General features: G+C 37.8%; 1 long non-coding RNA gene across 1 annotated transcript; it reads left to right on the top strand.

Annotated features, from left to right (window-relative positions):
* On the top strand, window positions 1-5,946 carry LOC121262502. The gene is made up of 3 exons (XR_005940110.1): window positions 1-11; window positions 2,944-2,952; window positions 5,888-5,946. It is a non-coding gene; the product is annotated as an uncharacterized LOC121262502 (long non-coding RNA).
* The last annotated feature ends 8,886 nt before the right edge of the window (window positions 5,947-14,832 follow it).

Genomic DNA, 14,832 nt, shown 5'->3' with positions numbered 1-14,832 from the left:
ATATTATAATTGTCTTATTTAAAATTAAGCTTAATTCAATAAAATTGGAAATGCCTCATATAAATATTTTCAATGCATTTAAAATACTGGACGTATTTTAGAAATCACATAATAGCTTTAAAAACACACCATTGTGATTCGACACACATAATGAGGCTCGCAATCGCTAGAGAGAAAGGGCAGACTGGTACATAATTTTTGTCCTCGAAATTTGCTTACGTCAGAAAGAAGTAGCGGGGTGTTACAATTTTGTTATCCTTAGGCCTCAATTTATATTAAGTCGTCTTAAGGTAAACCTCGAGAGTTGGGAGAACGACATATCTTCTTTGGTTGTCTCTCCTTAAATCCTTGCGGCCATGTAACCATATAAAGATTTCTGAAAAAAAAAAAAAAAAAAAAAAAATCCTCAAAGCATTGAGGAAGCTTCTATGGATGGTTTACCCTATGTATTTACAAAGAAAAATGTTACTTTGCCCACTCTATTTGTCCCCTCATTTTGACATCTTATGTATTTTAATTTTTTTAATTTTTTTTACTTGATAGTTAAGGAAGTGACTATTAGTAGTTTGATATTTTTTTTTATATTTTTTAAAAATGTTTTAAAATGATAAAAAAATATGAATAAAAAAACTGAAGAAAAATAAAAAGAAAATTTTGAATTAGTGGTAAGATAGAGCCGTGCACTTTGAGCAGCAGAGTAGCACTGCTCATTTATAAAAGGAATAATCCTATGGAATCCCTAAAATTCCCTATTTTTCGCCGGTGTGTTGTTGATGGTTGTACACAACCCTAGGTGGCTAACTTTCTTATCTACATGATCGAATATTTATATATTACAATGAGTAGCTTTAAATCATGTTTGTTCTTATTTAGTGAATACTTTCTTAACAGTATATACGTTGAAAATATGCATGTACAAACAAAGCCCAAATCATCGTCGTGAGTCGGAGATGATTCTTTTCTCTATTTCGATCTGTTGTAAAAACCTCCATTTGTTTTTATTGGTTTCCTACGTTTTTACAAGTATCTGTGGGTTCGACCTCATTCTTGCTAAACTATACTTCGATACGGTTCGTGCACTCACAAGTATAATTAAAATTTTACAATATTATTCATAAAATTTTCATCTCATCTCATTCTCAAACATCCCCATTACCCAAACCATAGAAGCAGTCTCTCCTGTAGACATTTTTTAATGGCCCAAAAATAAATAAACAAGGACCAAGCTGTGATGTCTTCTAGCTAGCTCTCTCTCTCTCTCTCTCTCTCTCTCTTGTTTCTCTCTCATTTTTTCCCGTCTTTCCTGTTTCTAGCTATCATAGCGTCGCCACTCAGAGGAGGGGGGGGGGGGGTGGAGCTTCGTCTCCTCCCCCTCTCCGATCGCCCAGCCTTAGTTCATAGGTTTATTTCCAGTTTTTTTAAACTTTTTCCAGCGATAGTAACAAGTTGCTTCGATCTGCTACTTGCCGGCATTTTTCGACCGCCACGCGCCTCTCCAATGGTCTCCCCAGCTGCCGATCTGTCGGATAGAGGAAGAAAATTGTCCAGATCAGTGGCGCATAGGGCTCATGCACGGCATACAGTGCACGTAGGCCTCACGCGCCTCCACTCCAAAATGGGTTTCCAGCTGCCACGCACGGCACCATAGTGGCCAGCTGCCTCAGATCTTTCGAATCCGCTTGCTCCTTTCTTTCTCAGTGTGCCGTGTACACGCGCCACTGTTGTCGGTGGCGGTCTTTTGCCGGTGTATCGGGTCTTCTAGTTGCTATTATCTTATGTTCATGTTTTCCCTAACCAGCGATCAAGATGATATGGTCATGATAGTCTCCTCCAGTTGGACCAGATCAACAAAATGCAGCGCACTCCTCTCAACTACGGCGTTTAGTCGTAAGTTTATAGTTTGTTTATCAGACTATGTTAAAATCGCTTTTGAGCGGCATCCCCTTGTGGGACTAGGTTGGAGTCAAGCTTTTGACTTAACCTGTTTCTTTTATTTTCTTGTTATTTTGGTGCTGCTTTTTGTTTGTTTTGGGAAGATTGTCGGGGACTCCTACCCCACTGAATCTTGTATCCTTGTAACTACGTAGTTTATCTATGCTATGTTTTATCTTGCGAAGGAAAAAAAAAAAAAAAGCTGTGATGTCTGCTTCTGCAATTATGTACTGTTCTTTATATTTTCTTTTTCTTATTTCTTTTTCCTTCTTTTAACTGTCATACTATTCTAAACCTTGTGTTTTAGTTTCATTGATTTCAACATATTAAACATTCATTCTAAGCATGCATGTTGTTCTAAACTTTAATTATATCTTAGTATTACTTCTATTTGATCATAGTCATTCATTATAAGTATATTTATATTACTTGGGAGTATTTTTCTAATATTATATATGCATATTATAATTATAAAAATTATTAATTAGATCGCCAAAATAATTTCTTGATAAGTCTGTTATTTGTAAGAGAAAAAACATAACATCAAGTTCATTTGAATAATTAATAACTAAACAAGAGTCATCATTTTTGACAGAATAAAATAAAAACTAACATTTTAATAAAATATTTATTGCATCTCAAACATTACAAGACTGTTTTTCAATACATGTCTCGTTACGGTTTTTCTCCTTATACCTCAATTTATATCGAGCCGTCTTGAGATAAACCTCGCGCTAGAGTTGGGAGAACGGCACGATCTCCTTCGGTTGTCTAATCCCTTAAATCTTTGTGGCCTTGTAACTATATAAAAAACTCGAGCAAAACAAATCTTTCTCAAGCATTGAGGAAACTTCTATGCAGGATGATTCAACCTATGTATTTAGAGTTGGAATCATCCTATCGAATCCTAAAAATCTCTCTTTTCTCAAGCATAGAGGAAACAAACATTACAAAAAAACTGATTATTTATGACCAACTATTTCTTGCAAAAATGACTATTGCTAAAATGAGTTTATTTTCGTTACAAATAATCATTTTTCGTCGTAAATAATTTATCATAAATACTCATTTTTCTTATAATGAAATCTTTCTCAAGCATTATTGATGTTGTACACAACCCGGCCTAGGCGGCTAACTCTCTTATCTACATTGAATATTTATGTATAATCAGACAGATCTTAAGTACATGCATCTACAAACAAAGTTGGAACGCCCATACCAAGACAAATGAGAAGGCTTGTACGGCCGTAACCACATCTGAGTTATTATTTTTTTATATACACTTTCATGTTTAATCATGTTCAGATGATCATCGATCGTACGTACTTGTCATGCATGCCCTCAATTAACTATTAAATATTGGCGTCAACAAGGAAATAAAAAACTATTATTAAGACTGATTAGGGCCGGTTACTATTGGAGAAGTTTTGGGATTGAGGAAGCTTCTGTGGATGGTTTACCCTATGTATTTATAAAGAAAAATGCTATTTTGTCCATTCTATTTGTCTCCTCATTTTGACACATCATGTATTTTAATATTTTACTTGATAGTTAAGGAAGTGACTATTAGTAATTTGATATTTTTCTTAAAAATGTTATAAAATGATAAAAAAAATATGAATAAGTAAGATAGAGCAGTGTACTTTGAGCGGCAGAATAGCACCGCTCATTTATAAAAAGAATAATCCTATCGAATCCCTAAAAATCCCTATTTTTAGCCGGTGCATTGTTGATGGTTGTACACAACCCTAGGCGGCTAACTTTCTTATCTACATGATCGAATATTTATATATTACAATGAGTAGCTTCAAATCATGTTTGTTCTTATTTAGTGAATACTTTCTTAACAGTATATACATTGAAAATATGCATGTACAAACAAAGCCCAAATCATCGTCGTGAGCCAGAGATGATTCTTTTCTCTATTTCGATCTGTTGTAAAAACCTCCATGATCTTTTTTGATTGGTTTCCTACGTTTTTACAAGTATTCGTGGGTTCGATCTCATTCTTGCTAAACTATACTTTGATATGGTTCGTGCACTCGCAAGTATAATTAAAATTTTACAATATTATTCATAAAATTTTCATCTCATCTCATTCTCAAACATCCTGGCCATTACCCAAACCATTGAAGTTCTCTCTCCGGTAGATGCTATTTAATGGCCCAAAAATAAATAAACAAGGACCAAGCTGTGATGTCTGCTTTTGCAATTATGTACTGTTCTTTATATTTTCTTTTTCTTATTTCTTTTTCCTTCTTTTAACTGTCATACTATTCTAAACCTTGAGTTTTAGTTTCATTGATTTCAACGTATTAAACATTCATTCTAAGTATGCATGTTGTTCTAAACTTTAATTTTATCTTAGTATTACTTCTATTTGATCCTAGTCATTCATTATAAGTATATTTATACTACTTGGGAGTATTTTTCTAATATTATATATGCATATTATAATTATAAAAATCATTAGTTAGATCACCAAAATAATTTCTTGATAAGTCTGTTATAATTTTGTAAGAGAAAAAAACATAACATCAAGTTCATTTGAATAATTAGTAACTAAACAAGAGTCATCATTTTTGACAGAATAAAATAAAAACTAACATTTTAATAAAATATTTATTGCATCTCAAACATTACAAGACTGTTTTTCAATACATGTCTCGTTACGGTTTTTCTCCTTATACTTCAATTTATATCGAGCCATCTTGAGATAAACCTCGCGCTAGAGTTGGGAGAACGGCACGATCTCCTTCGGTTGTCTATCCCCTTAAATCTTTGTGGCCTTGTAACTATATAAAAAAACTCGAGCAAAACAAATCTTTCTCAAGCATTGAGGAAACTTCTATGCAGGATGGTTCAACCTATGTATTTAGAGTTGGAATCATCCTATCGAATCCTAAAAATCTCTCTTTTCTCAAGCATAGATGAAACAAACATTACAAGAAAACTGATTATTTATAACCAGCTATTTCCTGCGAAAATGACTATTGCTAAAATGAGTTTATTTTCGTTGCAAATAGTTATTTTTCGTCGTAAATAATTCATCACAAATACTCATTTTTCTTGTAGTGAAATCTTTCTCAAGCATTGTTGATGTTGTACACAACCCGGCCTAGGCGGCTAACTCTCTTATCTACATAGAATATTTATGTATAATCAGACAGATCTTAAGTACATGCATCTACAAACAAAGTTGGAACGCCCATACCAAGACAAATGAGAAGGCTTGTACGGCCGTAACCACATCTGAGTTATTATTTTTTTATATACACTTTCATGTTTAATCATGTTCAGATGATCATCGATCGTACGTACTTGTCATGCATGCCCTCAATTAACTATTAAATATTGGCGTCAACAAGGAAATAAAAACCTATTATTAAGACTGATTAGGGCCGGTTACTATTGGAGAAGTTTTGGGATTGATTGCTTATAAGCTTGTCCTATATATAAGGATTACTGCAAGCATTGTCTTTCAAGCAGTCCGTGAGTATATTGGAAGTTTCAAACCTAAAAGAGAAAAGGAGATCATGGGAATCCAACTCAAGTTTGCTTTGTTAGTCTTGGGAGTTATTGGAAGTTTCATCTCAGTGGTTTCAGCCACTGCAGGAACTGCTACTGTGAATACAATTTACGTCCGTGAGTATATTAATCATAAAACTCTCCTGATCTTTATTTCCTCGATCTTTTACAGTTCTAGTAGTGTAGTTTTGTCTAGAATTACTAGCTAGCTAGGGACAGATCTCAAGCTTACATACACATATCATGTATAGACACATACATCATTCATACAGATCTCAATTGTATTTCGAGGATGCAAAATTGGCATCAAGTTTCATATATAACATGAGGTTTATATAAGATGAGTTCCATTTTGATATCAAACTAACAATAAGCTGTACTGTTTATATGGGGGTGGGCATATATATATATATATATATATATATAGCATCTGCATGCTTTGGCTACGAAGACCAAGGCGTTATGACTGCAGCAGCTAGCGATGCCTTATGGGACAATGGTGCTGCATGCGGTAGAATGTATAGCGTTAGTTGCACTGGCCCTACAAACCAAGGAGTGCCACAACCTTGCACTGGTAGTCAAGTAACAGTGAAGATTGTTGACTTTTGCCCGCCCCCTGGATGCCAAGGAACTCTCGACATCGCTCAAGAAGCCTTCTCCCAGATCGCCGACCCTGCTGCTGGAAAAATCACAATCGAATACAATCAGTAAGCTAAAGCCTCGCATTGCATATTTTAAGTGGCTTTATATAACAATTATTAAATAGAAAAGTCTCTTGAAAGGCGACAAATCAATCAGAGATAATAAAACCCATAATAAACAACAGTATTTATCTTTTCTTTGTTGTTGAAACATTAATCCCAATAACTTCTTCTGTGAATTACAGGGTTTGATTTATCTGCATGAGAAGACAAAGCTGTTTCTAAAGCCAGACTACCCGTTCATTACGATGTTGAGATAAAAGCAGATCATCCATGGACATTAGATATTTTCCAAGAATGAAAAAGTTGTAGTCACTATGTAGTATTTTACTTATAAGTTCTGATAATCTCTCATTTGAAACATTTCTGATTTCTGGTGTTCCTAAACAAAATATGGATTTAAATAATTAAAAGACAAGAGTGACAGCAGTATATTTGCAGAGCCACTATTTATATCAAGGACAATTTGCTAGACCACATGTATGATCCCAATGAAAAGCTTGCCGTAAATGTTATAAATGATACAGAAGCTGGTAACTAGCTCGGTGATAACGAAGCCGCCCACTCGGTTGGATACAGCGTTTTAAAAGTTTATCAGTACTTGACCAATGTAAATCCACCAGTACATGACATAGATCAAAAGAAAGAAAGAAAAATCATCTTCTGAATTCGCCAAATTAAATAGAGAAATTGCATCCAATAAGATTTGGCACGACCCATCATATAATTGGATTGAGCTGATTTGTATATTTATTTTTAATCTAATTAATATAATTTCATATATAATATAAAAATAACTATATAAATCATTCACAATGACAACTAGATTCATGATAATATATTTTATTATCAATATCCAGACCAAACGGGCATGGAGGTCAAAAGACCCCACGACCTGCCATCAATTAGCCACTAGTGTCGAGTCTAACTCGCGGTGCAAACAAACAAGTGTGGAGGTCAAATGTCCCCACGACCCACTACCAGTTAGCCACCAGTGTCTAGTCTAACTAATGGTAACAAACGGGCGTGGAGGTCAAAAGACCCACGACTCGCCCGTAGTTAACCACTAGTGTTGAGTTTAACTCGCGGTGCAAACAAATGGGCGTGGAGGTCAAAAGACCCCACGAACCGCCAACAATTAGCCACTAGTGTCGATTCTAACTTGTGGTGCAAACAAACAACCGTAGAGGTCAAAAGTCCCCACGACACACCCCCAGTTAGCCACCAGTGTCAAGTCTAACTTGTGGTGCAAACAAACGGGCATGGAGGTTAAAAGACCCACGACCCGCCAGCAGTTAGCCACCAGTGTAAAGTCAGCTTGCGGTGCAAAAAAATGAGCGTGGAGGTCAAAAAACCCTACAATCTGCCAACAGTTAGCCACCAATGCCGAGCCTAGCTCGTGGTGTAAAAAAATGGGCGTGGAGGTCAAAAGACCCCATGACCCACCTGCGGTTAGCCACCGGTGTTGAATCTAAGTCGTGGTGCAAACAAACTGGCATGGAAGTCAAAAGACCCCATGACTCGCCAGCAAGTAGCCACTAGTGTCAAGTCTAACTAGCATTGCAAGCAAACGGGCGTGGACGTCAAAAGACCCCACAACCCACCAACAATTAGCCATCAGTGTTGAGTCTAACTCGTGATGCGAGTTAAAAGGCCATGGAGGTCAACAGACTCCACGACAAACCAACTGTTGGCTACCACTACCGAGTTTAACTCCATTTGCAAGCAAACGAGCGTAGGGGTCAAAAGACCCATCCCACAACATAAGGCCCATACAAAAATTAAGGTCCAAGGAGTCAGCCAAGTACTCAAGGCGCAAAAATTAAACTATACAGAAAAATAAGGCAAAAAAAAAAAAAAAGGTGCAGTTGTTACACATAGAGGGCCAATTCAAGGGCCAAACATTGTCCAAAACCAATACAAAAGGTAAAACTCATATAGACATAATAAAAGCTGAAGAGACAACATTTTCTTTGTCATGAGGAGGGGACCCCACCAGAGTGGGATGAGGATGCTGGGGTAGGAAAGGCGTCAGGCATGGTGTTATGTCCCATGGCGTCCACAAATTAATAGGAAACTGCATCGGGTTGGAACTCCTCCAAGTCCAAGCTCCTCAAACTAGTACGTGGGATAGCTAGCAGGTGAGCTCGCAAGTGAGCCATACTAGCCCCATAGCCATACCCAAATGCCCGGTCCCTAACAGCACTGGCAGCAGCCAATTGAGGATGCAAACGGACCAACTCCCCATTGGCAGAAGCTAACTGAGACCCAAGCACGTACAACTGCCATTTATGCTCCTTAACAATGTGGTTCAAACGCCGCAAACTCTAATGTATCTTGTCCTGTGTGGCGTCAGTATCCTTCCAAATGTTCTTGTAGGCAGTGAACCTTGATTGCAGCTCTTCATGATTTCCCTTCGCCTCGAACAATTGGAGGTCAAATTGCCTACACTCCTCCACACGCAACGCCTTCAGTTTTGACAATCCAAGGGCAAGCCTCTTGTGCTTCTCCTCTGGGGAAGACAATGCCTAAGCAGACTCTCAGGAAACCTGCTTAGCATCCACCTAAGACACCTAGGAGGAGGCCAACGCCTCACTCAACCGAGATATCTGAGCGTGAGCAGACTGCTGTTCGAAATCTGCCAGCTACAAGGCAAAGCTGTCACGCACCTGGAGAGACTGAGCTCAAAGTAATTCACTACAAAGCTGGCACACCTCATCACAGAGGAATTCAAGGTTGGTTTCTAGGCTACGAATGTGCCCATCTGCTTGCTCCTGGTAGCACTCCACCTCAGTCTTCTCAGACAAGAGCCGAGCCATTTCCTTCTTGGCATAGAATCTAAACTTTCGCCACTCTCGAACCTCATCTTCCAACTCGGCCCACTCGCCCACAATCCAAGCCGCCAGGTCGTCAATAGATGACACAAACAAAATGGCTAAGTAAAATGATTCCACACAGAGACAACCATATTAAGCAAAAATAAACCCAATATCGGAGAGAGCATATTTCTCAGGCATCTCGACATCTCCATGACTGACCTCGAAGGGGAGGGGGTGCACCGGGGGCCAACCTCTTTAAACCCCGCCTGTTCCATCCACCGTAGGTGTCCCGCCTGATACAGGGTGCACAAAAGGAAGGGAAGGGGTGGTCAGACCCCTAACTTGGGCACAAACATCCCTTGGCCCTTAACTTGCCTCCAACTTCCATGTCGACCAACCCCCATCACCCACGTCTCTTTGGTCAACCCCACCTTCTTTGAACCTTCCCTCTTCCAGGGAGGATCCACCCCTTCAAGAGGAGTGGGAGACTCCTCTTCACCATCAAAAGAGGAAGGGGAGGGAGAAAGGATAGAGACCCACTCTTGGTTGGTAGCAGGGGTCTCACCACCAGACATGCTCGCGGTGAGAGAACTTAGGGGAGAGCCTTGCTCCCTGAGATCATCTTCATCCCCGCCCTTAATATTGGTCTGGGCACCGCCAATCAAGATAGATTCGGGTGCCCCAACCCCAGTCATGCCCATAGAAAAGGCATTGTACATATCCACAGAAAAGTCGCCGACGCTGGGTGTTGATGCCGGGGAGAGGAGAGAATGAAACTCGAAGGGCGACATGCTCGTGGGTTCAGTGCCCTTGGCGGGCAAGTCAAAATCAAAGGTTCTCGTCAAGTCAGCAAGGGCTTGGCCGATGAGCCCAATAAGATCATCGAAACCTGTCGACATAGGGGAGAAGATCCTGACTAGAGAAGCCTCGGGTGTCTTCTCCCTAGGGGAAGCATTAGTAGCCCCTTCACCAACGGCAACGTGGGAATCAGATTGTGCTCCTTGATCTGCTTCCACTTCCACCCCTGATCCCGCAACCTCACCCCCGACGATGCCGCTACGAGGGCACTTGGGCAAAGAACCACAAGATTGAGAAGCATGCCTCTTTTCCCCAGGTGGGGGAGCACGACTCTTCTCTGGGAGCACCACAGCCTTAAGTTTACGTCTCCTGACATGTGAATGGTTGTGCACCACCAATAACCTATCAATATTGGCGGCGGAGAGTAGATCCTTTGTCGCCAAACCACTCTTGTCATTTTCCTTCACCCAATTAAGAACTATGTGAACACGAGAGGGAGCGATCCTTGTCAGTTAAGTCCAACATCAAGCTTTTCCCGTCGAAGATCCTTTCCTAATTAGCACAGACTGTGTAATCTCGAAAATTCATCTCGTCGGCAGGATACTACCAATTACTGCTAGAAACAGAAAATAATTTGTTTTGCCACTACTTGTCATTGGAATAGCGAGGCTCGAAGACAGCCAAGCGTTGTGACTTAACGCAAAAACTGCAAACGTTGCTCGACAATGGCTTCACCCCATAGAATGAAAGAAATTATTTTGCTGTCAAATCAGGGTAAGTCTTCCTTAGGGGCTCCAAAACCATGTGAAAAACCATGCATGAACACATAAGAACATGTCAAGCGTGCGAGTCAAGCTAGGAAGGGGTAAACCCCAAGAAATCCAAAACATCACGGACAGGAGATATGAAAGGGAATCGCAGCCCGTGCGTCAAGCACTCATTGTACGGGCCACGTCACTAGCGACTTCTTTGTCGGTACACTCCGCCTAGGGAACAGAAAGCTTCACTAAATCTAGGATTTGGTAAGTGGATCTTAGCTTCGCCAAATCCTGCTCGGACAGGGTGGAACGCCAAGAAAAACCCTCAAAAGAGGTAGGGATTCGACTAAGGGAAGACTCGATAGCAGGTGAAGGAGATCCCCTCGCCGGAGTTTGGCCAGAAGAACGGATGGGAGTACGGGAAGAACCACAGCTAGCCATTGCAAGAGAAATACGTTCTTGAAGATAACGCTAACAGAGTGCTTGAGCAAGGAGAAGAGAGGGTAGAAAGAAGAAGAAGTGCGAAAAGAGGGAGTACGGGCAAAAGTAAGTGAATCAAGAAAGATCATAAAAGGTAATCATGAGGGTTCTTGGAAATTCGAAAGGTTGGCTGTGCCGACAATTACCATTTCTTTCAAATAAAGGACGTTGAAAAAGCGTGAACGTCTGTGGCTGACGTGGGCCACATTTGGAAAAATGGGTACTTAAGCCCATACATTATCTATCATGGACCCTAGGCGGGGTAGGAAATGTTGAAATCTGGCTAGGCGACTACTTATTGTAAGCCAGCAAGGTAAGGATATAACGTGGGAGTAGAAGGTGCGAAACTAGTAAATTTCCTATATGCTGACACACAGAAAATTTTCGGGGTAACTGGAGGGGATATTTGGGTCCTCTTGCAGCCAAGCCCACAGCTGCTAAGCAGGCCCAACTTACCACATTGACATACAAGGCTCGTGGCCCAAAGGCTCGTGGGGGTATGGCATCAACAAGGGAGCAACACTATTCACAAGGAGATAACGCCCTAAGATGAAGGCAGTTATCTTGAGATGGATAACCCTATAAATCAGAGCTATTATCCATCTTGATAATTAGAGATAAATGCAGGGAATGGATAGTTATCAACTCTCTTGACACGTTCTTGCATCTCTTTAAAGGGTACTGCATGAAGGTAACAAATGCTCTTCTGAACTTCTTGAGATATTATATACTGAGACCATTTCTCTAACTTTGGCGCCGGAGTTTATCCGGGGCACCCGTGCCGTCGAGTTGTTCATTGCAGGTCGTTCAAGTGGCTGGTGGTGTGAAACACATCTTTTACACATACAATGATCGATGTTGTCCCGTAGGATGTTTGTCATCTTCCTTCAATTCTTCTATCATTATTAATTTATATATTTATTTAATGTATTATTTTGGATATATATAATTAGGATAAAATAATTAAAGAGTAATCATAATTCCATTTTCATGTTATTCCAGTATATTGACACCTAAGGTAAAACAAAAGCTCTTAAACATAATTTTTGGATCTATGGATCGAATTTTCGAGTTGGTACGAAGAAGTACTGATGGTTTCGTTGAAGAAGTTCGATCTTCATTGTGGGCAACAGTACTGCATGCAGTTCATGGTAAGTCGTGGCCTAAGGCCATACATCTAAATAAGGATTTTTATTTTAAATAAAACTATCTATTATTCTTCACATTATGTTATTATTCCAATTTTAGATATATAATTACAAACCAGAATTTTTACACTTCCTATAAATATTACATCTTAAGTTTAATTAATAATGTCTTATAATCAATTTAATTAGTAACTCTCTTTTAGAATAATAAAGAAAATAAGTAGATAGGTCATGCTTTCATTAAGTATATTCTATAAGAAATACAAATATCAAGTAAAAATATTAACATATAAATTTTAGAATTATATAACCTAGCTAGCTAGTAAATTGATCAAGCTTACGAGAAAGTACAACAACCAACTATTAATAGTGTAGGGCTGTGCGAAAATTTGACTCCGACTCTGCTCTGTTGAAGTTGGAGCTCCGAGAAAATGGAGTCAAAGTCGGAGTCGAAATCAAAGTTGGAGGTGTTTTCTAACTGACTTCGACTTCGACTTTACCCTCCGACTTCGACTCCGACTCAAATATTTTACATATATTATAATACTATGTATTTATCTATATATTGATCATATATACTCATACAAAATGGCTAGAACTTATAGAATTAAATTCAATATCATACTTATGTGCGTTAATTATTATAAAATAATATATTTGTACTATAATATAAATAGATTAATAGTTTAGTATATGTAAACATCCTAGTATTATTACCATACATAATCAAATATAGAAATAAGTTAGACACTAGTATAGAAATAAGTCTAGTATAAGAAGTTAATAACGTGTAATATTATAATATAATAACATGTAATTAGACACTAAAAATAAGTCTAATATAGAATTAAGTTAAAAATAAGTTAAACACTAGTATAATAACACGTAATACTAATTTATAATAACATGTGATTACTTAAAAAAATAACATGTAATTAGATACTATGGTATAAGTCTAGTATAGAAATAAGTTAGACACTAATATAGAAATAAGTCTACTATAATAAGTTATAAATAAGTTAGATATTAGTATATTAACATGTAATACTATAATATAATAATATGTAATTAGATATTATTGTATAAGTCTAGTATAGAAATAATTAGCTAGACACTTGCATAGAAATAAGGATAGTATAATATTAATAAGTTAATAACAAGTAATACTATAGTATAATAACATGTAATTAGATACTATTGTATAAGTCTAGTATAGAAATAATTAGCTAGACACTTGCATAGAAATAAGTATAGTATAATATTAATAAGTTAATAACAAATAATACTATAGTATAATAACATGTAATTAGATACAATACTAGTATAAGAGCCTATTTGGAGTTTGCGGTAGGAGTCTTAAAAAGTGATTAAATAACCTTAAAAACTCTTTAATGAAAAATTAGCTTGTTTGGGTATTATAGATTAAATCACTTTTAATCTCACATAAGCTAAAAAGTACGTTTGAGAAATTTTGATATTTTTCCTCAAACGTGCTTTTCTAAATAATGCGGAACGTAATTCAAATTTTAAAGGGACTGTCAATGGAGGAAAATATCCATACAACTTTAAGATAATTACAATTTTTGAACTTTCAAAGATGTGGTCATAATCTTTAAAATTTCAAATAATCATCATTTGTACATCAAAAATCACTTTTTTAATTTGTTTTCAAACAAACGTAACATGTTTGAAAGTGTTTCAAACATAAGGATACTATACAGTAAATAACTTTTTAATAGTAAAACTTATTATTTAAGTTATAAGCTATAAGCTCTCAAACTATAAGTTATAATTCCCACCACAATCCCAAACATGCTATAAGTTTAGTACAAAAATAAGTTAGATATTGTTCAAACTTGAACTAGGGTCGAAAAAAATTTGTCCCAAAAAAATCCGTTTGAACGGACCTATTGTGTTTGAACAACTATTAGGGATGAAAAAAACTCCATCCCTAAAAAATCCATTCAAACGGACCTATTGGCATTCGAATGACACTTGTCGGTTCAAAGAGAACCTTATCCATTTGAGCGGGTTTTTGAGACGGAAATGGTTCTTCTAAAAAAAAAAAAAAAAAAAAACCCCGTTCAAACGCTTTCAAATGGTTCCGCCCAATTTGGTCCCTAAAAATAATTTTTTGAGACTCTCATCTCCAAAAACCTTTTGAGACAGGCTCTTTGAGATAAAATAGAGACGAAAATTTTTCATCTCCAAATATTTTTTGGGACGAAATTTAGATTTTTTGAGACAAAATGATTCGTCCCAAAAAACCCAATCTCTTGTAGTGGTCCCCCCCCCCCCCCCCCCCCCGCCCCGGCGACGACCTCACTCTGCTCAGTTCTTAGAGGAAATCCCTACGACCTTACTCACTCTTAGACCCATCGCTTCTCGCGCAATGCGACCATCCTTCAATGCGTTCACAGCTCCTAGAACTGTCTGTGCCCCTTACCATCAATTCCTTCTTCTCCAGCCATCCTCGACATCTCCATGAGTCCACATTAGGTATTTCTTCCAAATCTTATGGTGATTTTGTGATTGGGATTTATGATTTTGGTGATACAAGCATGCTATAGTCCCGAAATGTTCAATATTAATACAAGCATGCTGTAATTCCCAAAATTTGACTCTGCATCGATAAATCGGAGTTGAACTCAAATCAAAGCATATGCAA

The sequence above is a fragment of the Juglans microcarpa x Juglans regia genome, chromosome 4S (assembly GCF_004785595.1).
Source record: "Juglans microcarpa x Juglans regia isolate MS1-56 chromosome 4S, Jm3101_v1.0, whole genome shotgun sequence".
NCBI classification, from domain to species: Eukaryota; Viridiplantae; Streptophyta; class Magnoliopsida; order Fagales; family Juglandaceae; genus Juglans; species Juglans microcarpa x Juglans regia.
This window is presented reverse-complemented; position numbering and strand designations above follow the sequence as displayed.